The sequence below is a fragment of the Ranitomeya variabilis genome, chromosome 4 (genome assembly GCF_051348905.1).
Source record: "Ranitomeya variabilis isolate aRanVar5 chromosome 4, aRanVar5.hap1, whole genome shotgun sequence".
Taxonomy (NCBI): Eukaryota; Metazoa; Chordata; class Amphibia; order Anura; family Dendrobatidae; genus Ranitomeya; species Ranitomeya variabilis.
The window spans coordinates 721,677,504-721,705,089 of record NC_135235.1 but is presented as its reverse complement, the minus strand read 5'-3'; the positions used below and the strand labels follow the sequence as shown (position 1 = coordinate 721,705,089).

Genomic DNA, 27,586 nt, shown 5'->3' with positions numbered 1-27,586 from the left:
TCCATATATATTTGGACAGAGACAACATTTTTCTCATTTTGGTTATAGACATTACCACAATTTAATTTTAAACAAAACAATTCAGATGCAGTTGAAATTCAGACTTTCAGTTTTCATTTGAGGGTATCCATATTAAAATTGGATGAAGAGTTTAGGAGTTTCAGCTCCTTAACCTGTGCCACCCTGTTTTTTCAAGGGACCAAAAGTAATTGGACAATTGACTCCAAGGCTATTTCATGGACAGGTGTGGGCAATCCCTTCATTATGTCATTCTCAACTAAGCAGATAAAAGGCCTGGAGTTGATTTGAGGTGTGGTGCTTGCATTTGGAAGGTTTTCCTATGAAGTAAACATGCGGTCAAAAGTGCTCTCCATGAAGGTGAAACAAGCCATTCTTAAGCTGTGAAAACAGAGAAAAAACCCATCCGAGAAATTTGCTACAATATTAGGAGTGGCAAAATGTACAGTTTGGTACATCCTGAGAAGGAAAGAAAGCACTGGTGAACTCATCAATGCAAAAAGACCTGGGCGCCCACGGAAGACAACAGTGGTGGGTGATCGCAGAATAATCTCCAGGGTGAAGAGAAACCCCTTCACAACAGCCAACCAAGTGACCAACACTCTCCAGGAGGTCGGCGTATCAATATCCAAATCTACCATAAAGAGAAGACTGCATGAAAGTAAATACAGAGGGTTCACTGCACGGTGCAAGCCACTCATAAGTGTCAAGAATAAAAAGGCTAGACTGGACTTTGCTAAAAAACATCTAAAAAAGCCAGCACAGTTCAGGAAGAACATTCTTTGGACAGATGAAACCAAGATCAACCTCTACCAGAATGATGGAAAGAGAAAAGTATGGCGAAGGCGTGGTACAGCTCATGATCCAAAGCATACCACATAATCTGTAAAACACGGCGGAGGCAGTGTGATGGCTTGGGCATGCATGGCTGCCAGTGGCACTGGGTCACTAGTGTTTATTGATGATGTGACACAGGACAGAAGCAGCCAAATGAATTCTGAGGTATTCAGAGCCACACTGTGTGCTCAGATCCAGCCAAATGCAGCCAAACTGATTGGTCGTCGTTTCATACTACAGATGGACAATGACCCAAAACATGAAGCCAAAGCAACCCGGGAGTCTATTAAAGCAAAGAAGTGGAATATTCTTGAATGGCCAAGTCAGTCACCTGATCTCAACCCAATTGAGCATGCATTTCACTTGTTAAAGACTAAACTTCAGACAGAAAGGCCCACAAACAAACAGCAACTGAAAACCACCGCAGTGAAGGCCTTGCAGAGCATCAAAAAGGAGGAAACACAGCGTCTGGTGATGTCCATGAGTTCAAGACTTCAGGCAGTCATGGCCAACAAAGGGTTTTCAACCAAGTACTAGAAATGAACATTTTATTTAAAATTATTGAATCTGTCCAATTACTTTTGGTCCCTTTAAAAACAGGGTGGCACATGTTAAGGAGCTGAAACTCCTAAACCCTTCATCCAATTTTAATGTGGATACCCTCAAATGAAAGCTGAAAGTCTGAACTTCAACTGCATCTGAATTGTTTTGTTTAAAATTCATTGTGGTAATGTCTATAACCAAAATGAGAAAAATGTTGTCTCTGTCCAAATATATATGGACCTAACTGTATTTGAACTTTTTTACAAAAAATCTGATCATGGAATTTGGTTCCTGATGAGGCCTAAGATCCATCACCATCCTATTGGCCTGTTCAAATTTTACCAAAATTGCAAATGGGTCATCATTAATATTGGTTTGTAGACTTCCCAAAACATTAATTTTAGGCGTGGCTTCACCGGTCGTAAACAATATTATTTGTCTTGGTTTGTCTTCTTTTGTACTATGTGTCTAATCATGATCCTCATTTAATCTGGGTGTGGTCTTTATTCTTTTTCCCATATGTGAGGGTAACCATACTTTGAATATTTAGTTTTTTGTTCATCATTAACCCCTTCCCGACCTGTGACTCCACCGCAGCGTTTCCGCAGCTGCGGGTCTGCAGCGGTTTCCCATAAGCTTACAGTACAATGTAAACCTATGGGAAACGAAATCCGCAGTGCACATGCTGCGGAAAAAAAAGCGCGGAAACGCAGCGGTTTATATTCCGCAGCATGTCAAGTCTTTGTGCGGATTCTGCTGCGGGTTTACACCTGCTCCAATAGAAAACTGCAGGTGTAAACCCGCAGCGGAAACCGCGATAAATCTGCAGTAAAAACCGCAGCGGCTTTGCACTGCGGATTTATCAATTCCGCTGTGGAAAATTCCGCAATGGAATCCGCAGCATGGGCACATACCCTAAGGCTATGTGCACACAGTGCGGATTGGCCGCTGCGGATTCGTAGCAGTTTTCCATCAGGTTTACAGTACCATGTAAACCTATGGAAAACCAAATCCGCTGTGACCATGGTGCGGAAAATACCGCGCGGAAACGCTACATTATATTTTCCGCAGCATGTCAATTCTTTGTGCGGATTTCGCAGCATTTTACACCTGTTCCTCAACAGGAATCCGCAGGTGAAATCCGCACAAAAAAACGCTGGAAATCCGCAGGTAAAACGCAGTGCATTTTACCTGCGGATTTTTCAAAAATGGTGCGGAAAAATCTCACACGAATCCGCAACGTGGGCACATAGCCTTAAGGTTAGGGTTGGAATTAGAGTTAGGGTTGGAATTAGGGCTAGGGTTGGAAATAGGGTTAAGATTAGGCTTGTGGTTAGGGTTATGGTTAGGGTTCGGATTAGGGTTAGAATTAGGGTTTGGATTAGGGTTAGGGGTGTGTCCGGGTTAGGGTTGTGGTTAGGGGTGTGTTCGGGTTAGGGTTGTGATTAGGGTTATGGCTAGAGTTGGGATTAGGGTTAGGGGTGTGTTGGGGTTAGTGTTGGAGATAGAATTGAGGGGTTTCCACTGTTTAGGCACATCAGGGGTCTCCAAACGCAACATGGCGCCACCATTGATTCCAGCCAATCTTGCGTTCAAAATGTCAAATGGTGCGCCCTCCCTTCCGAGCCCTGACGTGCGCCCAAACAGTGGTTTACCCCCACATATGGGGTACCAGCATACTCAGGACAAACTGGGAAACAACTATTGGGGTCCAATTTCTCCTGTTACCCTTGTGAAAATAAAAAATTGCTTGCTAAAACATAATTTTTGAGGAAAGAAAAATGATTTTTTTATTTTCATGGCTCTGCGTTATAAACTTCTGTGAAGCACTTGGGGGTTCAAAGTGCTCACCACACATCTGGATAAGTTCCTTGGGGGGTCTAGTTTCCAAAATGGTGTCACTTGTGGGGGGTTTCTACTGTTTAGGCAGATCAGGGGCTCTGCAAACGCAACGTGACGCCCGCAGACCATTCCATCAAAGTCTGCATTTCTAAACGTCACTACTTCCCTTCCGAGCCCCGATGTGTGCCCAAGCAGTGGTTTACCCCCACATATGGGGTATCAGTGTACTCAGGACAAAAAGGGCAACAAACATTGGGGTCCACTTCTCCTGTTACCCTTGTGAAAATAAAAAATTACTTACTAAAACATAATTTTTGAGGAAAGAAAAATGATTTTTTATTTTCACGGCTCTGCATTGTAAACGTCTGTGAAGCACTTGGGAGTTCAAAGTGCTCACCACATGTCTAGATAAGTTCCTTGGGGGTCTAGTTTCCAAAATGGGGTCACTTGTGGGGGGTTTCTACTGTTTAGGCAGATCAGGGGCTCTGCAAATGCAACGTGACGCCCGCAGACCATTCCATCAAAGTCTGCATTTCTAAACGTCACTACTTCCCTTCCGAGCCCCGATGTGTGCCCAATCAGTGGTTTACCTCCACATATGGGGTATCAGTGTACTCAGGACAAACTGGGCAACAACTATTGGGGTTTAATTTTTCCTGTTACCATTGTGAAAATAAAAAATTGCTTGCTGAAACAATTTTTGAGGAAAGAAAAATTATTTTTTATTTTCACCGCTCTGCGTTATAAACTTCTGCGAAGCACTTGGGGGTTTAAAGTGGTCACTGCACATCTAGATTAGTTTCATGGGAGGTCTAGTTTCCAAAATGGGGTCACATGTGCGGGAGCTCCAATGTTTAGGCACACAGGGGATCTCCAAACACGACATGGTGTCCGCTAACGATTTGAGCTAATTTTTCATTCAAAAAGTCAAATGGCGCTCCTTCCCTTCTGGGCCCTGCCGTGTGCCCAAACAGTAGTTTACCCCCACATGTGAGGTATCAGTGTACTCAGGAGAAATTGCCCAATAAATTTTAGGATCCATTTTATCATGTTGCCCATGTGGAAATGAACAAATTGAGGCTAAAAGAATTTTTTTGTGAAATTTGTGAAGCACCTGGGGGTTCAAAGTGCTCACTATGCATATAGATAAGCTCCTTGGGGGGGGTGGTCTAGTTTTCAAAATGGGGTCACTTGTGGGGGAGCTCCAATGTTTAGGACCACAGGGGCTCTCCAAATGCGACATGGTGTCCGCTAAATATTGGAGCCAATTTTTCATTGAAAAAGTCAAATGGCGCTCCTTCCCTTCCGAGCCCTGTCATGCACCCAAACAGTGGTTCCCCCCCCCATATAGGGTATTTGCGTACTCAGGACATATTTTACAATAACTTTTGGGTTCCAGTTTCTCTTTTTACCCTTGGGAAAATGAAAAAAATTGTTGCTAAAAATCATTTTTGTGACTAAAAAGTGAAATGTTCATTTTTTCCTTCCATGTTGGTTCTGCTGCTGTGAAGCACCTGAAGGGTTAATAAACTTTTTGAATGTGGTTTTGAGCACCTTGAGGAGTGCAGTTTTTAGAATGGTGTCACTTTTGGGTATTTTCAGCCATATAGACCCTTCAAACTGACTTCAAATGTGAGGTAGTCCCTAAAAAAATGGTTTTGTAAATTTCGTTGTAAAAATGAGAAATCGCTGGTCAAATTTTAACCCTTATAACTTCCTAGCAAAAAAAAATTTTGTTTCCAAAATTGTGCTGATGTAAAGTAGACATGTGGGTAATGTTATTTATTAACTATTTTGTGTCACATAACTCTCTCGTTTAACAGAATAAAAATTCAAAATTTGAAAATTCCGAAATTTTCAAATTTTTCGCTAAATTTCCATTTTTTTTCACAAATAAATGCAAAAATTATCGACCAAACTTTACCACTAACATGAAGCCCAATATGTCACGAAAAAAGAATCTCAGAACTGCTAGGATCCGTTGAAGCGTTCCTGAGTTATTACCTCATAAAGGGACACTGATCAGAATTGCAAAAAACGGCCAGGTCATTAAGGTCAAAATAGGCTGGGTCATGAGGGGTTAAGATTGAAGTTATCTGTGTTTGATTAAAAAATGTCCACATTATATAAGGCATCCATCTTGTCATTGAAGTTTGGAATGTCTTTTACAATTTTCATTAACTGATCGTGTATTTTCAGATTAATTCGTGCTGCTCTGTCATGGAATTTTTTCTGTTGTAGTTCATCTGCCTGTAAATCTTCTACTGAAACATCTGGATCCTGTGTGTCTGGTACCAATGATGTGGCGGCATTGTCTTCATTATACTCACCTCAGCGGCTTCCGTTCCTAATGCTGTGTGTTCAGGACCTTCCATTGACGTAGCGGTCACGTGACCGCGACGTCATTACGGTCATGTGACCGCGACGTCATCGCAGGTCCTTCACACACACCTCGGAAGCCTCTGAGAAGGTCGGGCCGCCAGAAGGTGAGTATATCGCTATTTTTTATTTTAATTCTTTTTTTTTACCACTTATATGGTGCCCAGTCCGTGGAGGAGAGTCTCCTCTCCTCCACCCTGGGTACCAACCGCACTTGATCTGTTTACTTCCCGCATGGTGTGCACAGCCCCGTGCGGGAAGTAAGCAGATCAATGCACTCCTATGTGTGCGGAATCCCCGCGATTCCGCAAACTAATGAACATGCTGCATTTTTTTCTGGATTGCGATTCCACTCAGGAAAAAGATGCAGCATGTGCACAAAAAATGCGGATTGCAATCTGTTACATAGGATGCTTAATGTTAGCGGTTTTTTTGTGGTTTTATAGCGTTTTTATAGCGAAAAAAACGCAAAAAATCTGCTACGTGTGCACACAGCCTAACTGCTTCATAGACTTTCGGTTTGTTTGCATCTACCTCTGAAGTTTCCTATTGACTGCTAAGCTGCATTTATTATTTGCACCAAGTGTTGTGGACTTGAGTTTCTCTCTGCATCTGCTTGAATCACGGTGTGATAATATAGACTTTACCACTTATAAAACTGTGTCCTGTTGTCTTGTTCCACGCAAAGAGTCTCAAGAATTATCCCCTATAATTATTACAGGATAATCTAGCCATAAAAAAAAAGGAGACTGCTGGAACAATGACTGCAGAGAGCAGATTAGAGCAGGTGTTTTCCACAATTAGATAACTGCAGAAAGATGTGGAAGGTCTGCAAAAGAAGTTTGGAAGCTTTGAACACAATCAACAAGTGTTTGGACAAACTTTGCAGGACTTAAGCAATCGCATGGCAGCCCAGGAAAACAAACTTGCTGGCATAGAGTCCCAGTATGGACGGGCTTTTCAGGACATAAGCACGCAAATAGCTGCACAAGTGACTTTACCCTCTGGGCAACTGCCACCAGCTAGCCCACCTAAGTTGCCCCCATTCAGATACCCCATTCAGATTTAATGGTGATCGCGACAAATTTCGTGGCTTTGTGAATCAATGTATGCTATATTTTGATGTGCATGCTGACAGTTTTCCTACTGATAGATCCAAAGTATTGTGTGTAATAATGCTACTGACCTCACGAGCGCTCGGCTGGGCGAATCCGATGATTGAGTCTCGTGACCCACGGTTAAATGACTTGGATGATTTCTTGGCCGCTATGGCATTAATGTTTGATGACCCTAATCGCCGTGCTACCGCTGAATCTGCTTTGTTGTCTTTACGCCAGGCTAAACGTTCTGTTATTGAGTATGCCACTGAATTCAGGAGATGTTATGACCCCAATGGCGAGGGTCTCAGAGGAACGTGGAAGTCTGCAGAATACAAAAATCCAGCTCATAGGGCAGTGGTAACTGGGTTGACCATATATCTACTCCTAACACCAACACTAGAAGTAGCCGGGGATCATTCCTACGTTGATTCTAGATGACACGCGCCAGCCGGAGAATCTAGCTACCCCTAGTAGAGGAAAACAAAGACCTTTATTGCCTCCAGAGAAGGGGACCCCAAAGCTGGATAGAAGCCCCCCACAAATAATGACGGTGAGGTAAGAGGAAATGACAAACACAGAAATGAACCAGGTTTAGCACAGAGAGGCCCGCTTACTGATAGCAGAATAAAGAAAGGTAACTTATATGGTCAACAAAAACCCTATCAAAATCCACACTGGAAATTCAAGAACCCCCGAACCGTCTAACGGTCCGGGGGGAGAACACCAGCCCCCTAGAGCTTCCAGCAAAGGTCAGGATATAGATTTGGAACAAGCTGGACAAAAATACAAAACCAAAACAAATAGCAAAAAGCAAAAGGCAGACTTAGCTGATATAACTGGAACCAGGATCAGTAGACAAGAGCACAGCAGACTAGCTCTGATAACTACGTTGCCAGGCATTGAACTGAAGGTCCAGGGAGCTTATATAGCAACACCCCTAACTAACGACCCAGGTGCGGATAAAAGGAATGACAGAAAAACCAGAGTCAAAAAACTAGTAACCACTAGAGGGAGCAAAAAGCAAATTCACAACAGTACCCCCCCCTTAGTGAGGGGTCACCGAACCCTCACCACGACCACCAGGGCGATCAGGATGAGCGGCATGAAAGGCACGAACTAAATCGGCCGCATGAACATCAGAGGCGACCACCCAGGAATTATCCTCCTGACCATAGCCCTTCCACTTGACCAGGTACTGAAGCCTCCGCCTGGAGAGGCGAGAATCCAAGATCTTCTCCACCACGTACTCCAACTCGCCCCCAACCAACACCGGAGCAGGAGGCTCAGCAGAAGGAACTACAGGCACAATGTACCGCCGCAACAAGGACCTATGAAATACATTGTGAATAGCAAACGACACAGGAAGATCCAGACGAAAAGATACAGGATTAAGGATTTCCAATATCTTGTAAGGCCCAATAAAACGAGGTTTAAATTTGGGAGAGGAGACCTTCATAGGAACAAAGCGGGAAGAAAGCCATACCAAATCCCCAACGCGTAGTCGGGGACCCACACCGCGGCGGCGGTTGGCAAAGCGCTGAGCCTTCTCCTGTGACAACTTCAAGTTGTCCACCACATGATTCCAGATCTGCTGCAACCTATCCACCACAGAATCCACCCCAGGACAGTCAGAAGGCTCCACATGACCCGAAGAAAAGCGAGGATGGAAACCAGAGTTGCAGAAAAAAGGCGAAACCAAGGTGGCGGAACTAGCCCGATTATTAAGGGCAAACTCAGCCAACGGCAAGAATGTCACCCAATCGTCCTGATCAGCAGAGACAAAACACCTCAAATAAGCCTCCAAAGTCTGATTGGTTCGCTCCGTCTGTCCATTAGTCTGAGGATGGAAAGCAGACGAAAACGACAAATCAATGCCCATCCTACTACAAAAGGATCGCCAGAACCTGGAAACGAACTGGGATCCTCTGTCTGACACAATATTCTCAGGAATGCCGTGCAAACGAACCACGTTCTGGAAAAACACAGGAACCAGATCGGAAGAGGAAGGCAGCTTAGGCAAAGGAACCAAATGGACCATCTTGGAGAAGCGATCACATATCACCCAGATAACGGACATGCCCTGAGATAGCGGAAGATCAGAAATGAAATCCATGGAGATATGTGTCCAAGGTCTCTTCGGGACAGGCAAGGGCAAGAGCAAACCGCTGGCACGAGAACAGCAAGGCTTAGCTCGAGCACAAGTCCCACAGGACTGCACAAATGACCGCACATCCCTTGACAAGGAAGGCCACCAAAAGGACCTGGCCACCAGATCTCTGGTGCCAAAAATTCCCGGGTGACCTGCCAACACCGAGGAATGAACCTCGGAAATGACTCTGCTGGTCCACTTATCCGGGACAAACAGTCTGTCAGGTGGACAAGACTCAGGCCTATCAGCCTGAAATCTCTGCAACACACGTCGCAGATCCGGAGAAATAGCTGACAAGATAACTCCATCTTTAAGAATACCAACAGGATCAGCGACTCCAGGAGCATCAGGCACAAAGCTCCTAGAAAGAGCATCGGCCTTCACATTCTTTGAACCTGGTAAATACGAGACAACAAAATCAAAGCGGGAGAAAAACAATGACCAGCGGGCCTGTCTCGGATTAAGGCGTTTAGCAGACTCGAGATACATCAGATTTTTGTGATCAGTCAAGACCACCACACGATGCTTAGCACCCTCGAGCCAATGACGCCACTCCTCAAATGCCCATTTCATGGCCAACAACTCCCGATTGCCCACATCATAATTTCGCTCGGCAGGCGAAAACTTCCTAGAGAAAAAGGCACAAGGTTTCATAACAGAGCAACCAGGGCCTCTCTGCGACAAAACGGCCCCTGCCCCAATCTCCGAAGCATCCACCTCAACCTGAAAGGGAAGTGAGACGTCAGGCTGGCACAAAACAGGCGCCGAAGTAAACCGGCGTTTCAACTCCTGGAAAGTCTCCACGGCAGCAGGAGCCCAGTTAGCTACATCGGAGCCCTTCTTGGTCATATCCGTCAAAGGTTTCACAATGCTAGAAAAATTAGCGATAAAACGACGGTAGAAGTTAGCGAAGCCCAAGAACTTCTGAAGACTCTTAACTGACGAGGGCGGAGTCCAATCAAGAATAGCTCGGACCTTGACTGGGTCCATCTCCACAGCAGAAGGGGAAAAAATGAACCCCAAAAAGGGAACCTTCTGTACACCAAAGAGACACTTTGAGCCCTTGACAAACAAAGAATTTTCACGCAAAATTTTAAAGACCAACCTGACCTGCTCCACATGCGAATCCCAATTATCAGAAAAAACCAAAATATCATCCAGATAAACAATCAAAAATGTATCCAGATACTTCCGGAAAATGTCATGCATAAAGGACTGAAAAACTGAAGGCGCATTGGAGAGCCCAAAAGGCATCACCAAGTACTCAAAATGACCTTCGGGCGTATTGAATGCGGTTTTCCATTCATCACCTTGCTTAATGCGCACAAGGTTGTACGCACCACGAAGGTCTATCTTGGTGAACCACTTGGCACCCTTAATCCGGGCAAACAAGTCAGACAACAGTGGTAAAGGATACTGAAATTTGACAGTGATCTTATTTAAAAGCCGATAATCAATACAAGGTCTCAAAGATCCGTCCTTTTTTGCCACAAAAAAGAATCCCGCACCAAGAGGGGAAGAAGACGGACGAATATGTCCTTTCTCCAGAGACTCCTTGATATATGAACGCATAGCGGTATGTTCAGGTACCGACAGATTAAACAGTCTTCCCTTAGGAAATTTACTGCCTGGGATCAAATCTATAGCACAGTCACAGTCCCTATGAGGAGGCAGTGCACTGGACTCAGACTCACTGAAGACATCCTGATAATCAGACAAATACTCCGGAACTTCCGAAGGCGTAGAAGAAGCAATAGACACAGGCAGGGAATCCCCATGAATACCACGACAGCCCCAACTTGAGACTGACATAGCCTTCCAGTCCAGGACTGGATTATGGGTCTGTAACCATGGCAGCCCTAAAACAACCAAATCATGCATTTTATGTAAAACCAGGAAACGTATCACCTCGCGGTGTTCAGGAGTCATGCACATGGTAACCTGTGTCCAATACTGCGGTTTATTTGCTGCCAATGGTGTAGCATCAATACCCCTAAGAGGAATAGGATTTTCTAATGGTTCGAGAGTAAAACCACAGCGCTTAGCAAATGAGAGATCCATGAGACTCAGGGCAGCACCTGAATCTACAAACGCCATGACAGGATAAGATGACAGTGAGCAAATCAAAGTTACAGACAGAATAAATTTAGGTTGCAAATTACCAACGGTGACAGGACTAACAACCTTAGCTATGCGTTTAGAGCATGCTGAGATAACATGTGTAGAATCACCACAGTAGTAGCACAAGCCATTCCGGCGTCTATGAATTTTCCGCTCATTTCTAGTCAGGATTCTATCACATTGCATTAAATCAGGTGTCTGTTCAGACAACACCATGAGGGAATTTGCGGTTTTTCTATCACATTGCACCGAATTAGGTGTCTGTTCAGACAACACCATGAGGGAATTTGCGGTTTTGCGCTCCCGCAACCGCCGGTCAATTTGAATAGCCAGTGCCATAGTATCATTCAGACCTGTGGGAATGGGAAAACCCACCATAACATTCTTAATGGCTTCAGAAAGGCCATTTCTAAAATTAGCGGCCAGTGCACACTCGTTCCAATGTGTCAGCACGGACCATTTCCGAAATTTTTGGCAATACACTTCAGCCTCGTCCTGCCCCTGAGACATAGCCAGCAAGGCCTTTTCTGCCTGAATCTCAAGATTGGGTTCCTCATAAAGTAAACCGAGCGCCAGAAAAAACGCATCAAGATCAGCCAATGCCGGATCTCCTGGCGCCAGCGAAAAAGCCCAATCCTGAGGGTCGCCCCGTAAGAACGAAATAACAATTTTTACTTGCTGAGCAGAATCTCCAGATGAACAAGGTCTCAGGGACAAAAACAATTTACAATTATTCACGAAATTCCTAAACTTAAACCTGTCTCCGGAAAACAGTTCAGGAATCGGTATTTTAGGTTCTGACCTAGGATTTCTGATAACATAGTCTTGTATGCCCTGCACACGAGTAGCCAGCTGGTCCACACTTGTAATCAAGGTCTGGACATTCATGTCTGCAGCAAGCATAGCCACTCTGAGGTAAAGGGGAAGAAGAAAAAAAAAAAAACTCAGAATCTTCTTTCTTATAATCCCTCTTCTGCAATGCATTAAACATTTAATACTGGCCTGGCAAACTGTTATGACCCCAATGGCGAGGGTCTCAGAGGAACGTGGAAGTCTGCAGAATACAAAAATCCAGCTCATAGGGCAGTGGTAACTGGGTTGACCATATATCTACTCCTAACGCCAACACTAGAAGTAGCCGGGGATCATTCCTACGTTGATTCTAGATGACACGCGCCAGCCGGAGAATCTAGCTACCCCTAGTAGAGGAAAACAAAGACCTTTCTTGCCTCCAGAGAAGGGGACCCCAAAGCTGGATAGAAGCCCCCCACAAATAATGACGGTGAGGTAAGAGGAAATGACAAACACAGAAATGAACCAGGTTTAGCACAGAGAGGCCCGCTTACTGATAGCAGAATAAAGAAAGGTAACTTATATGGTCAACAAAAACCCTATCAAAATCCACACTGGAAATTCAAGAACCCCCGAACCGTCTAACGGTCCGGGGGGAGAACACCAGCCCCCTAGAGCTTCCAGCAAAGGTCAGGATATAGATTTGGAACAAGCTGGACAAAAATACAAAACCAAAACAAATAGCAAAAAGCAAAAGGCAGACTTAGCTGATATAACTGGAACCAGGATCAGTAGACAAGAGCACAGCAGACTAGCTCTGATAACTACGTTGCCAGGCATTGAACTGAAGGTCCAGGGAGCTTATATAGCAACACCCCTAACTAACGACCCAGGTGCGGATAAAAGGAATGACAGAAAAACCAGAGTCAAAAAACTAGTAACCACTAGAGGGAGCAAAAAGCAAATTCACAACAGGAGATTGGCGGTAGATACCAATTAGGACAGTTATGCACAATTGCCTATTTTTAAAAGGGTTCTGTCTAGTATTATAAAAGATGAACTAGCTCGCTCAGAGTCACCACAAGAACTAGAGACATTTATACAGCATTCTATGCGCATAGACATTCGCCTTACTGAGCGTAGGCAGGAGAAATTTGCTGCATATAACTGTATTTCTAACTTTTCCCTTCCTTCCAAAGAGCCTGCAGGTAAAACATCTCGGGAAGTGGAGGAGGTGCCCATGCAAATTGATTCCGTTCAGAGACGCGAGATCAATGAGCGCCGGGAGCATCGCCTTCGTGAAAGTCTATGTTTCTACTGCGGCCAGTCTGACCACTTCTTGATCAATTGTCCTAAGTGTCCTAGACGGCCTAACAAGGTGCTAGCATCAATAGGGGAGTATGACAACTGTGATGATGAATCTGACATCTCTGAATGTAGCCTGCCTTTAAATGCTGTATTCCATTCACTTTCTATGACTTCACCCCCCAAGGAGCTGAAGGAAAAGAACTCTCACTGTTCTCTCCCTATTAATATCCTGTGTTCAGGAAAGTGGATTTCCAGTTCAGCTATGATTGACTCTGGTGCAGGTGGCAATTTAATGGATATCGCATTTGCCAAGGAACATGGTATTAAAATTCAGCAAAGAGCCTCTCCAATTACCATGGAAACAGTGGATGGGTCACCTTTAATCTCTGGGCCTGTGGATCAGGAGACCGTACCCCTTGAAATTTTGTTGGAGCCTAATCATCTTTCTTGCTAATTTCTTCTCCTCATTTTCCTGTGATTTTAGGCATTCCTTGGTTGCGTTCTCAGAACCCAATTATCAACTGGGAGACAAAGGAGATTATCTTTCCAACAAGAAGCAACTCAGCGTTAACAGAAGCTGTCCCTGAGTCCACGGCTACGGAACCACATGTACAGGTATCTTCTTTACCTCCAGCATATAAAGAGTTCTCTGACCTCTGTGACAAGAAGAATGCAGATCAACATCCTCCACACAGGCATTATGACTGTTCCATTGAGTTGCTTCCTGGGGCAGATATTCCTTTTGGTCACGTATACCCTTTGGCGGCACCTGAGCTTCAAGCCTTAAAGGAGTATATTGATGAAAATCTGGCCAAAGGCTTCATACGTCCTTCTTCCTCACCAGCAGGGGCACCCATTTTTTTTGTAAAGAAGAAGGATGGGACCCTGAGACTCTGTGTTGACTATCGGGAACTCAATAAGGTAACCGTATGAAACCGCTACCCTTTGCCTCTGATTCCCGAATTACTGGAAAGAGTCTGCCATGCTAAGGTGTTCTCTAAGCTGGATATTCATGGGGCTTATAATTTGGTGCATATTCGTCCAGGGGATGAGTGGAAGACAGCATTCAGAAGCCAGTAAGGACACTTTGAATCTCTTGTGATGCCCTTTGGGCTTTGTAACGCCCCTGCAGCATTTCAACACCTTGTTAATGACATCTTCAGAGATTTGTTGGACCAGTTTGTGGTGATCTATTTGGACGATATACTAATCTTTTCTGACTCTCTACAGGAACATGAAGAACATGTCAAAACTGTTTTAAGACGTCTGAAAGAGAACCAACTGTAAATCAAGCCGGAGAAATGCGAGTTCCAACGTTCTGAGATACAGTTCTTGGGTTATATCATCTCTCCCCAGGGGCTGAACATGGAATCTAGTAAGATTCAGGCTATACTTGACTGGCCGGTACCCAAGAACGTTAAGGAGGTCCAACGTTTTATTGATTTTGCAAATTTCTACAGACCCTTCATTAGAAATTTTTCTGATATTGTCCGTCCCATTACTTCCTTGACAAAGAAGGAAAAGCCCTTTAAGTGGTCATCACAGGCTCAAGAAGCCAAAGAACGGAGGCATCATCTGCAAGGAGCTGCACAACAGATCATAGTGCTAACTGACCATCGCAATCTAGAGTTCCTTAGATCCGCTAGATGCCTTTCTCCTCGTCAGGCTCGTTGGATCTTATTCTTAAATCAATTTAACTTTGTTATCTCGTACCGTCCAGGTTCTCTTAATGGGAAGGCTGATGCTTTATCCCGAATCCATGCTGCGGATTCCGTACCTGGAGCCCCGTCCAAGACCATTCTATCTGATGCCAATTTCATCGGAGTTATCCACAATCAGGACTTGTGGAAGGAGTGCAGGGAGGCCTATGAAGGTGATGTATTTCTGGCCAACCCACCTGTGGATATTAATGTTATCTTTAAAGGTGGCATGTGGTTCAGAGATCGACGTATCTACGTCCCGGAGGTCGTCCGTCTGCAGATCCTCAAGTTGGTACATGACTCCAAGTTGGCTGGTCACAGGGGGGTACAGAAGACACAAGAGTTCCTGAGCCGATTCTTCTGGTGGCCAACTTGCCTGAAGGATACCAAGGACTATGTTCTCTCTTGCGAGGTATGTGCCCGTTACAAGACTCCTCATGTGGCACCTACGGGTCTTCTACAACCATTACATGTTCCATCCCGCCCTTGAGGGTCTATATCAATGGACTTTATTGTGGAGCTGCCTACATCGGGGGGCATGAATCCAATCATGGTGGTAGTTGATCGCCTGACTAAGGCTGCTCATTTTGTCCGTGCACTGGCCTCCCCTCTGCTAAAGATACAGTGAACTTGGTTATGCAGAATGTCTTTCGGTTGCATGGGGTGCCGGATGAGATCATCTCTGACCGTGGAGTACAGTTCACTTCAAGATTCTGGAAGGGGTTTTGCTCTGCACTCAATATTAATGTATGTCTCTCTTCTGCTTACCATCCTCAGACAAAAGGTCAGACTGAACGTACCAACCAGACGCTGGAACAATATCTAAGATGCTATGTCAGCCATCTCCAGGATGATTGGTTGGAGTTGTTGCCGTTAGCCAAATTTTCAAATAATAATTCTCAGAGCGCCTCCACTAAATTTACACCTTTCTTTGCCAATCTGGGTTATCATCCGTGTATTTTACCTAGGTCTCCAATTAATTCTCCGGTTCCAGCAGTGGAGGAAAGGCTGACTGCGATGAGACAAAATCTGGAGGTTCTGAAGGAATCCCTGACCACGGCTCAAGAACGTTATAAGAGATCGGCTGATAGATTCCGTAAACCTGAACCCATGTTCAAGGTAGGAGATTCCGTGTGGTTAGCAACTAAGAATCTGAAGTTAAATGTTCCTTCACAAAAGCTTGGACAGAAATTCATTGGCCCTTTCAAGATCAACGGTATTGTGAGCTTTGTGGCCTGCCGGCTGAAGCTACCTAGGACAATGAAGGTACACCCAGTTTTTCATGTATCTTTACTAAAGCCTGTATCTCCTAATACCTTCCAGGGATGTGTTGTGCCACCTCCGCAGCCTGTGGTGATTGATGGGCAAGAACAATTCGTGGTGGAGAAAATTATTGATTCCAGGATTTGCAGGAATCGGCTCCAATATCTGATAAGATGGCAGGGATATCCCCCTGAGGAAGACTCTTGGGAACCTGTGGAAAACATCAATGCCCAACAGAAGATTTCTTGTTTTCATCAGAGATTCCCTGGAAAACCAGGTCCAGGATCGTCCTGAGGCCGCTTCTAAGGAGGGAGTAATGTCAGGACTCTGAACATTTTTTACCTTTTGTGCATTACTGCCATTTTCCAACATGGCGTCTTTGGTCTCATGTGCACTTGTCTTCCTGCTATAAAACTCCACCCCAGCCTTCAGTCTGTGCTAGATTATTCTGCTTTGCACCCAGCTCCTGATTACTCCCTGGCCTTGCACCTGCACCTGCTCCTGTGAACTTGTGTTGGAGATCCTGCCACTCTGCGCTGAGTTCCTGCTGCATACACCAGTGTTCAGTAATCCTCCTTCATCTGCTGCTCGTGTTACTTCCATCTGCATTTGCTGGACATGTAAGCTGTTTCTGCTCTGCAAAACCTGAGACTATTAACCAGGCCTCCCTGGTGGAGCTAAGATATGATTTGAACTGCCTAATAGCATATCTATCTGTGTCTGGACTAAGTCAAGGATCTATTCGTGTCAAGTTTCCTCAAGAATAACTGTGCTTCATAGACTTTCGGTTTGTTTGCATCTACCTCTGAAGTTTCCTATTGACTGCTAAGCTGCGTTTATTATTTGCACCAAGTGTTGTGGACTTGAGTTTCTCTCTGCACCTGCTTGAATCACCGTGTGATAATATAAACTTTACCACTTAAAAAACTGTGTCCTGTTGTCTTGTTCCACGCAAAGTCTCCTGAATTATCCCCTATAATTATTACAGACAACCACATTCAGGTATTACACACATGCAACATGTTCACACTCCAGACCAGAAGGGGGAGCACTAAGCCTGTTTAGGGTGAACTCCCCTATTTAACATCCTGATCTGGAGGAAAAAGGGGTTCAGAGATCAGTTCCTGTCAGGAAGACAGAGGGAGAGGAGCTCTGCTGGCATGAAGTGCTGCAACTCCTGGGAAGAGACACTAAAAAGTGGGCCTATTGCAGAGAGTGTGCAGGAAAGCAGAGCACAGGAGAGTAATATCAGAGGGAGATCAGCCAGGAACAAGCTGCTCCTTTCTGAGGCGCAGGAGCCGGTAGCCAGGATACCGAGGAAGCAATCGTCTCCAAGCCTTGCTTCAGAGACTGGCAGGACAGTTAACTCCACGTTGGCTGCCCGACCATATACCCAGGAAGCACGGTGGCAACTGTGGGGGCCAGGGCATCTCTAGGGTCCCTGTAAAAAGCCTCAGGCCATCGGTCATATGGGTTTCTCCTATCCATTCCATCTCGGGGACAGAGAGGAAGACATAACACCTAGAACATCTACAACAGTTGTGAGGACCTTACCGAGAAGCTCAGCAGGGAGGTACTACAACACACAGGCGCTAGAGGAAGGCTACTGATTTCCACCTGGATAAGGGGACTCTGGAATTGCCTTCAGACCGACCGGACTCTGCCTGCCCTGTCATCTGGCCCTCCGGGCTGAGGAAACCATCTGAAGTCTTCAGTAAACAAGGTAAAAGACTGCAAACCCGTCTCCTCGTACTTTACTGCACCTTGCCCATATATAAAATCTTTTACTGGACACCCCTGAGGGCCACGGACCGGGTTAGCTACCGTGACATCCCCTGAACCGGAGGACCCGGTACCGAGTACCCCATTGCCCTTACGTGGGGGCGATCCACCTGATGACGTGAAAATTAAGACGTATAATGCCATCCTATAGAGATCCTTGGTTCATGCTAAACACAATGCAAAAGAACCAGCAACTTTACATCTCGTCAGCTCCTGAATCTGATCAACAACTACTGCCAAATTCAGACCCTGATAAAAATCAAGAGGTCACTGGAATGGTCAGCCATGTAAACCAGTGATATAAAAAGAAGGATGAACTTTTACTAAACAGGTTACTGCAGAATAAGACTTTTAGGCCATGTGCACACGTTAAGTATTTTTCGCGTTTTTTTCGCGTTTTTTCGCTATAAAAACGTGATAAAAACGCGAAAAAAACGCTTACATATGCCTCCTATTATTTTAAGTGTATTCCGCATTTTTTGTGCAAATGTAGCCTTTTTTTCCGCGAAAAAATCGCATCGCGGAAAAAAAAGCAACATGTTCATTAAAATGCGGAATTGCAGGGGATTCCGCACACCTAGGGGTCCATTGATCTGCTTACTTCCCGCACGGGGCTGTGCCCACGATGCGGGAAGTAAGCAGATTATGTGCGGTTGGTACCCAGGGTGGAGGAGAGGAGACTCTCCTCCACGCACTGGGCACCATATAAGTGGTCAAAAAATAAGAATTAAAATAAAAAATAGTCCTATACTCACCCTCGATGTCTTCCCGCCTCCACTGCATGCTGTCGCTTCGGTTCCTGTAGCTGGTGTGCGGTGAAAGACCTGCCGATGACGTCACTGTCCTGTGATTGGTCGTGAGCGGTCATGTGACCGCTCACGTGACCGTGACGTCACGGAAGGTCCTGTGCGCACAGACCAGCTATAGGAAGAGGAACGGACGCCGCTGAACAGATGTCTGGGTGAGTATAAGCATTTTTTAATTTTTTTTATTATTTTTAAACATTCTATCTTTTACTATAGATGCTGCATAAGCTGCATCTATAGTAAAAAGTTGGTCACACTTGTCAAACGCTATGTTTGACAAGTGTGACCAACCTGTCAGTCAGTTTTCCAAGCGATGCTACAGATCGCTTGGAAAACTTAAGCATTCTGCAAGCTAATTACGCTTGCAGAATGCTAAAAAAACGCGAAAAAAAAACGCAAAAAAAACGCAAAAAAAAAAAAGCGGATTTCTTGCAGAAAATTTCCGGTTTTCTTCAGGAAATTTCTGCAAGAAATCCGCAACGTGTGCACATACCCTTACAGCAAGGAAGGATAAAAGCAGATTTATTTTCAAAGGATCTGTAATAGCAGGATCTAACATGCTGGAGTTGGTACGCAGTACAACACAGAGCTGTGCCCTGACCCGCAGGAATCTACCTCAGAGTTGGGAATCATTTATAAAGGAAATGGCCGAGTTGAATATTCCGTAGAGTTGTGGGTAATCCGCTACTAGACAGCTTTTAGATGGATTCAAAATCTCCATCAATGAAGCTATTGCTGTATCTACATCCCAAACAGTATCCACACCGCACCGTGTGATTCAGTCTTTATACTCCCCACCTAAAAAAGGTGTCTTCTGATGCTCAAAATCCATGTGGCTCACGATGTAGCTGATGTGTAGGATAAATGATTTAGCTGGATTATAATGCTCTATATTATTCTGTTAGGATTTTAATGATATATATTAATTGCAGTTGTAATGCTTTTTATATTATTGGATTGTCTTGTGTCTACATAAAATCTGTAACTGAATCATTCTGAGATGTAATTATTTTCAGAACCATAAAATCTTTTAAAACTTTTACAATATTGTGTCTCTCCTTTTTTACAAACATGCAAAACACACACTTGTCAAGGTGATTTGGAAGAGCTAAATAATAGGTTTATAGGCCATATAAACAATATGCCCAATCAGTGAGAAACACACTATCAAATAAGAATGACAAATAAATCATCTGATGGGTATATCAAACTCAAAATATAACTGGTCAATTCCTAAGAACAAGACGGATTTGTGACCAGGACAACATTTTTGAAGAACAAGCAAATGATCTTAAAGAGAGGTTTAGAAAACGAGGATATAAAAATGATATTATTCATAAAGCCTATGTTAGATCTAGGAACACGGATCGACAGTCCTTGTTAATTAATAGGAACAAAAATGTTGAAAGAGATGGACAAATTCGATTTGTTACCGATTACCATTCAAGATGGCGGGAAATGACGGAGATAATCTCCAAATTTTGGCCTATTCTTTTACAGGACCCAGGTCTGTCTAAAATACTGCCAGACAAACCAATGATTGTCGCAAAACGCAGCAAAACTTTGCGTGAATCACTGGTTCGTAGCCATTATGTGCCTCCTATGTCACGTTTTATCTTTGATTCCAAGGGCCCCAAATGGGGATCATACAGTTGTGGTACATGTAAGGCCTGTCAGTACATATTGAAAACTAACATATTCCATGATTCTGATAATCAGACAGAATATAAGATTCTGCATTTTATAAATTGCCGTACATCTACGGTAATTTATCAGGCCACATGCCCATGTGATCTTATGTACGTGGGAATGACCACACGAGAACTACGAGTCAGAATTTTGGAACATATTAAGGACATTAAAGCAGCCGACAAGGTTGAAATGGAGGATAAGGAGAAATGTAATAAACTTAAACCTCAGCAATCTCATTTATTAAAAGTTAAAGGTATCGATCGAGTACATTTGGGAAATAGGAGAGGGGACTTTAGTCGCACATTAGCGCAGAAAGAGTGTAGGTGGATAACGCTCCTACAATGTATGAATCCTAAAGGTCTTAATGAGCAATGGGGTTTTTCGAGCTTTTTGTAAAGTTATTCTCTTCCTTTCTTAATATATACTACATAAGATTAATATATTATTAGTGGTAGTTTAGAGGAGTGGGGCTTAGGCCTAGTAATCTATTATTGAGTAGTGCTACATTTATATAGTTTAAAGGGTTTTGTTATGACTAATTGGGCACATTATTAATAATTTATTTATATTATATGGTGTTCTGTAATCTCATACTGTCATTGGTATGATATTTTGAAGATTTACAGACCCATTTATTTCATGATACATAGGCATTTATTTAATAAATGTAAAAAATTTTTTTTAATTAATATTATATACACTATATTCAGGGTTATATAGGATTAAAATACATGGGATATCATTCTTTTTTGTGTTATTTCACATGTTTGTCCTTTTATGTTGGTATGTGATCAGCATGTGTGCGCACCTCTATAAGTGCGTGGTATGTGTTGGGTGTGTGGTTGTGGTTGTGGTGGTGGTGTGTATGGTCTGTATGGTTTAGTTCATCAATGGATGATTTGGGTGTATGACTGTGGTGGTGTGGGTTTGGATGTTGTGGAGTTCTGGTTGTGCAATTGTTGTGATGTGGAGGAATGTGTAGGAAATGATACAAATTAATTTAATAAATTCATTTATATATTCTAGTATGTAGTGCTTGATGTATGATTTAATTATTATTTATGTATTTATTATTTTGATTATTATATTATAAAATATTTTATAAATGGTGGTTATAATTATGATAATTTATTATGCCTATATGGCTATGTATGATGTGGGAGTTCTAGTATCTATGTGTATGTGTATACATGTTTTGTATGTGAGTATGTATGTGAATGGTGTGTATGTGGAGATAATATATGTGTGGATATAGTTTGCAATATGATTGCGTATGTATGCATGTATGTTGTTGTGGTTATATATGCATGCCTTATTATTATTATTTTATGATTTTTATTTTGGCATGGTTCAATCTGGTGGTCACATGGTATATATATGTATGCGGGATATGCATATAATTAATTATTTGTTTATTCATTAATTATTTTTATAATCGTATTTCATCATGTCACTTTATAGATTTTACGCTTATTATCATGGATCCTGGATACATTTTGAAGTTATTAGTTTGATCTCTGTTAATCCGTTCTGTTCTGTGCCCTTGTTTATGATGGCTGCGGGGATGTTGTGCGCCGATGTGCGCGTGCGCCACTCCTGCTCTGTGGTTGGTTCCTAGAGATGTGTGTTGTCAACGGCGTCATATGACGCTCTTGATGACGCACTTCCGGGTTCCGGTCATGGCGGCGGTGGCGGCAGCATGCGCTACTTCGGCGCCATGTAATTATGACATCCCCTAATTAAATTAATTTGCAGCTGCTATATAGCTATATAAATAGCTCTCCTACCCCACTCACATCACTCCCTGATGAAGCAGTGAGCGAAACGACGTTGGAGTGGTGTGTGCGGGGCAGTGGCATCCCTAACTGGTCAGTATTAACAAACTTTTGTTTATATTAGTTTTGGCACAATCCGCAGCACTGTGATAGAGTAATATATTGTTATTTGGGTGTTGGATTTCCTTGCTCACTATTTTTGTGATTATACTGGTTTGTTTTGTATGCAACTTGTTCTTATTGCACTATTGCACTTTATTATAAATTGAATATTTGATTGTTGCACACAAAGGGGGAGTGTGTGTATATATGGATATACATACATATTATCCACAAATGTATTTGATTTATTTTTATCACATATTATATTATTAAAATATTATTTGCTGCAATATATTTATTTAATTTTTATACTGATCAGTTTGGATTTGCCTTGTCCTGCACATACGGGATTTATATTCTATCAATCCCTAGAAAACCTCGATTGGAGGAGTTATATAATACTAATATTTTTAATTGTACGTTTTATATTCTTAATAAAGAAATAATTGTTGGATATTGTTTTTAAATATTTTTAAATATTTTTAATATTAAAATTTCCATATATTTTGGTGATGTTTTTCTGTGATTGCAATTAATTTTAAAATAAAAATATATTTTATATAATAATTTCTGGTCTGATGAAATTTTTTAAGGGTTAATTTTTACAATATTGTGTCTCTCCTTTTTTACAAACGTGCAAAACACACACTTGTCAAGGTGATTTGGAAGAGCTAAATAATAGGTTTATAGGCCATATAAACAATATGCCCAATCAGTGAGAAACACACTATCAAATAAGAATGACAAATAAATCATCTGATGGGTATATCAAACTCAAAATATAGGGAGAGATATGAGATATCAAGGTCATATAAAATACAGGGAACAGATGGTCTGAGAGGGGAGGGGGGAGTGTGTTTGGAGAGGGACGGGGCAGAACACACACTTTTCGATACACTTTGATAGGGGTATGGCACCTCTCAGATTAAGTTTGACTAGTAATATGTAAGCTACACTACTTTTTTTTTCAGCCAGGGCCATGGACCCCTAAACTGGCATCCTGCAGAATGACAAATCTGTGTCCCTCGTGTTGGAGCCATGCTGTCTTATAGAGTCTCAAGGTTCTTTGGAGGTAAATCTATATATGGAGGTATATGTTACAGAAGCGGAGAATTTTAGAAGACCTCTCCACCTCAGGAAGGAGAGGTGCAAAGTTCTACTTGAAACGTGGGTGTAGCAGAGAGAACAACCAGTACTCTTATTTGGCCAAGGTAAATATAACGCTAGGGTCAAAGGAAACGCAGCGCTACATAAAATCGGTCATATGTGCCAAACTCCCTACAGCCAACACTTCCCTGTCTCTACCATGATGACTACTCTCCATCTCCTCCTCAGCCTATCCACATAGGAGAGACAGGACAAATCTTGTGTGGGTAACTGGCCTATGTTGTGCTAGCAACCAGATCCTGTTCCTCATCTTCATTGTCAAACAATCCGGGCTGAGCAGATGAAATGAGAGTGGGCTAGGTAGTGTTTCCCTGTCTCAAATCTTCCTCTATCTCCACCTGGTACACATGCATAACTTTAGTGTGTGGTCACGTCGTATACCAGTTGGTGAGCTGATACTTGCATGCGCTGCTGCAGCTCTGTCAGAGTGGCAGCAGCTGTAGCAGATATGCGGAAATGGGCACTGACGCAGCGTACCTAAAGCAGGTAAAAGTGTATGGATGACAAATTCAATCCAGAAAAAAATTCTCAAAGCTTATTTGGAGTGTTATATACCACCAAAATGCCCCACAAAGCACGTAATACTTTAAGGATAACACTATAGTCTATTATTTCACCCCCTTAAAAAAAGAATGTGGTCAGCCGCCCCTGCTATATATTTAGCAACGGACTGCAAAGCACTAAGTGCCTGTATTCATCCAATCCCCCTGCTCATGCAACTGTCCCTCACTAGGCTAAATGCAGAATGTATCTGATACAAACAACAAAGCACAAGATTAGCCCTTACAAGGACTTAATATGATGGTTCAGCTTCAGCACCAGTAACAACACTACATGACTCTGATTCATTATACTGTACATACACACAGGCCTGTACAACTACTCTCTTTCTCCAATAAGAACTGTCCCTGAACTATGCACTGGCATCAGTGCGCTGAGCGTGGCGACACCTGTTCTTTCATAACCCCTGATTATATAATCTGGCCAGCCGATCACCAATCACAGTAATGTCACTGCTGAGATGGCTACGGCATTACAGTGACTGGCAGACAATCGCATGCATGCTTATTGGCTGTGTGCCAGACACCAAACATGCGGAGTGGGGAATTTGACCTTCAGATCCCAGCAACGGCTCATGCTCATCAAGTATTTCCAAGCACCCAGATACTCAAGTGATATCCAAGTATCACTGAGCACATTCGCTCATCCCTAGTAATTATCTTTTCTCATTTAATTATACGACTGTTATGTTTTTGTGCAATTTGTCAATAACATATGTAGTGTCTCCCAGTGTCCCAGAGTTATTTTTGACGGTCAACAAAAGACGATTTTCTAGTAATTTATTTTTCACACTCTACTGTAGGTATGATAAAGGTTTCTCTTTGTGTGGGATTTTTGTTGTTTAAAACTGATGTTCATTACAAAGCCTTCTCATTGGAAAAGGAAAGATTGATCCAGCTTCTACTCTACAAATCCACGTTATGTTTAAAATGATGAATTCTGTATTTTTTTAAAGTAAAAAAATATAGTCATATCAAAAAGTCTTTTATTTATTTCTTTGTTGAAACCTGTAGGAAAATGTATTTAAAGACCATAGGGAAAAGACTAATAGAATACCAAATGCGTTTAGAAAACAAGTGTGTTCTTAAACTTGGTTCACGGTCTCCACTTTTGGACATATCAAACAATAAGAGTAAGTCAGAGAGCAGCGGTGGCCCTAGCTTCATGTTGATGTTCAATACATCCAAAGGCAGGAACAGTGAAGACAGAGCTGATTTTGTAACAACCTCACTTGAGCCCCGGGAACGTGAGTGCAAAGACTATTGGAACGAAACTGGCACGGAAAGGGAGTATGAATATTTTTATTTGAAATAGACCAAACATGAAGAATGACAAAGGGTTGTCCTAGTAATGGACAACCCCTTTAAGAAATACATTTTTATGTTAAAACATTTCCAACATTCTGAACATGAAAAAGGCTTCTCCTCTGTGTGAATTTTTTGGTGACTAAGAAGATATGATTTCCTTACAAAACATTTCTCACATTCTGAACAGGAAAAAGGCTTCTCCCCTGAGTGAGTTCTCTGGTGCCTATCCAAATCTGATTTCTCCTTAAAACCTTTCCCACATTCTGAACATGAAAAAGGTTTCTACCCTGTGTGGGTTCCTTGGTGAGTAACAAGATTTGATTTCCGGTTAAAACATTTCCCACATTCTGAACAGGAAAAAGGCTTCTCCCCTGTGTGAGTTCTCTGGTGCTTAACCAAAGATGATTTCTCGTTAAAACATTTCCCACATTCTGAACAGGAAAAAGGTTTCTCCCCTGTGTGGGTTCTTTGGTGAGTAACAAGAGTTGATTTCCGGTTAAAACATTTCCCACATTCTGGACAGGAAAAAGGCTTCTCCCCTGTGTGAGTTCTCTGGTGCTTAACCAAAGATGATTTCTCCTTAAAACCTTTCCCACATTCTGAACAGGAAAAAGGCTTCTCCCCTGTGTGAGTTCTCAGGTGCTTACCCAAAGATGATTTCTCGTTAAAACCTTTCCCACATTCTGAACATGAAAAAGGTTTCTCCCCTGTGTGGATTCTTTGGTGAGTAACAAGATTGGATTTCTGTTTAAAACATTTCCCACATTCTGAACAGGAAAAAGGCTTCTCCCCTGTGTGAGTTCTCTGGTGCTTAACCAAAGATGATTTCTCATTAAAACATTTCCCACATTCTGAACAGGAAAAAGGCTTCTTCCCTGTGTGAGTTCTCTGGTGCTTAACCAAAGATGATTTCTCATTAAAACATTTCCCACATTCTGAACAGGAAAAAGGCTTCTCCCCTGTGTGAGTTCTCTGGTGCGTAACCAAAGCTGATTTCTCCTTAAAACATTTCCCACATTCTGAACATGAAAAAGGTTTCTCCCCTGTGTGGGTTCTTTGGTGAGTAACAAGATTTGATTTCCGAGTAAAACATTTCTCACATTCTGAACATGAAAAAGGTTTCTCCCCTGTGTGAGTTCTCTGGTGCGTAACCAAAGCTGATTTCTCCTTAAAACATTTCCCACATTCTGAACATGAAAAAGGTTTCTCCCCTGTGTGAGTTCTCTGGTGCTTAACCAAAGCTGATTTCTCCTTAAAACATTTCTCACATTCTGAACATGACAAAGGTTTCTCCCCTGTGTGGGTTCTCTGGTGTATAACAATATGTGATTTGTGTTTAAAACATTTTCCACACTTGGAACAAGAACATCTTTTCTCCACTGTGTGAATTTTTGGATTTTTAAGAAAAGACTTTTCGATGAGAAAACTGTTTCCATATTCTGAACATGAAAATGTCTTCTTTGATTTAGGAGTATTTCTGTTTTTAATGCTTATTTTGTGACTCTGATTTTCCTTAGTTGTCACTAATGAATCAGAAGGCACGACCTGTTTCAAAGGAGCAGATGAGATATATTTGCTGCGAAGGAATGATGGTATATCTGGAGTAATGGCATTAACTTCAATTGTATCCAGTGGGATCTCAAAATCATCTGATTTAAAAATTGAAGATGTTAGCTGTTCCTTTGATCTCTGGGTACAGTCATCTGCAAGATATAAACCAATTACTATTTTTTAACATAATATCCTTGAATGTCATTTAACATTTCTACTTAAACTGTCTGCAAAAATTGCAAGTTATGTAAAAATATTGAATTCTTCACCAAGACAATGACAGTTCATAGTCTAATAGAGAATCTCATATGATGAACCTGTGGAGCGTGATATTTAACTGTTTGTTCATTCTGCCTACAAAATATGGAATAAAAAACCACAAAGAAACAATAGGTCGACGGACATAATACCAATAAAAACTTCTATTCATCTAACAAAAACAAGTCCCACTCAGGTCCTCCAACAGAGGTTTCCACATTATTAGTGGCTCAAAGGCTCTTGAAAAGCAACATGGCTTCCTTTATCCAATCCAGCAATAATCACTCTGCCAAAGTCAAATTTTCCCCTCGCTTCTGAGCCTTTCAGTATGCCCAAACCACGTGTTTGGCATTACTATAGTGATAAGAACCCACTTAATTTATGGTGTGCAGGGCCGGACTGGCCATCGGGCACTTCTGGAAAATGCCAGAAGGGCCGGTGCCAGTAGTGGGCCGCTCGATCCGCCTCCCCCCGCCCCCGCCTTCAACTATACCGGCGTATAGACGCCGCTACAGTTGAACGCAATGATGGAG

The 27,586-nt window shown here is 42.6% G+C and overlaps 1 protein-coding gene and 1 pseudogene across 2 annotated transcripts in view; both read right to left on the bottom strand.

Moving 5' to 3' along the window:
- Positions 1-27,586, bottom strand: part of LOC143766647 (uncharacterized) — a 371,066-nt gene that overhangs the window by 183,464 nt on the left and 160,016 nt on the right. The window lies entirely within an intron of this gene.
- The window catches only part of LOC143766678 (uncharacterized), a 164,028-nt pseudogene continuing 161,428 nt past the window's right edge, over positions 24,987-27,586 (bottom strand). Inside the window, exon 6 of the transcript XR_013213612.1 lies at positions 24,987-26,597. The product of XR_013213612.1 is annotated as an uncharacterized LOC143766678 (transcript). The remainder of the gene's footprint in view (positions 26,598-27,586) is intronic.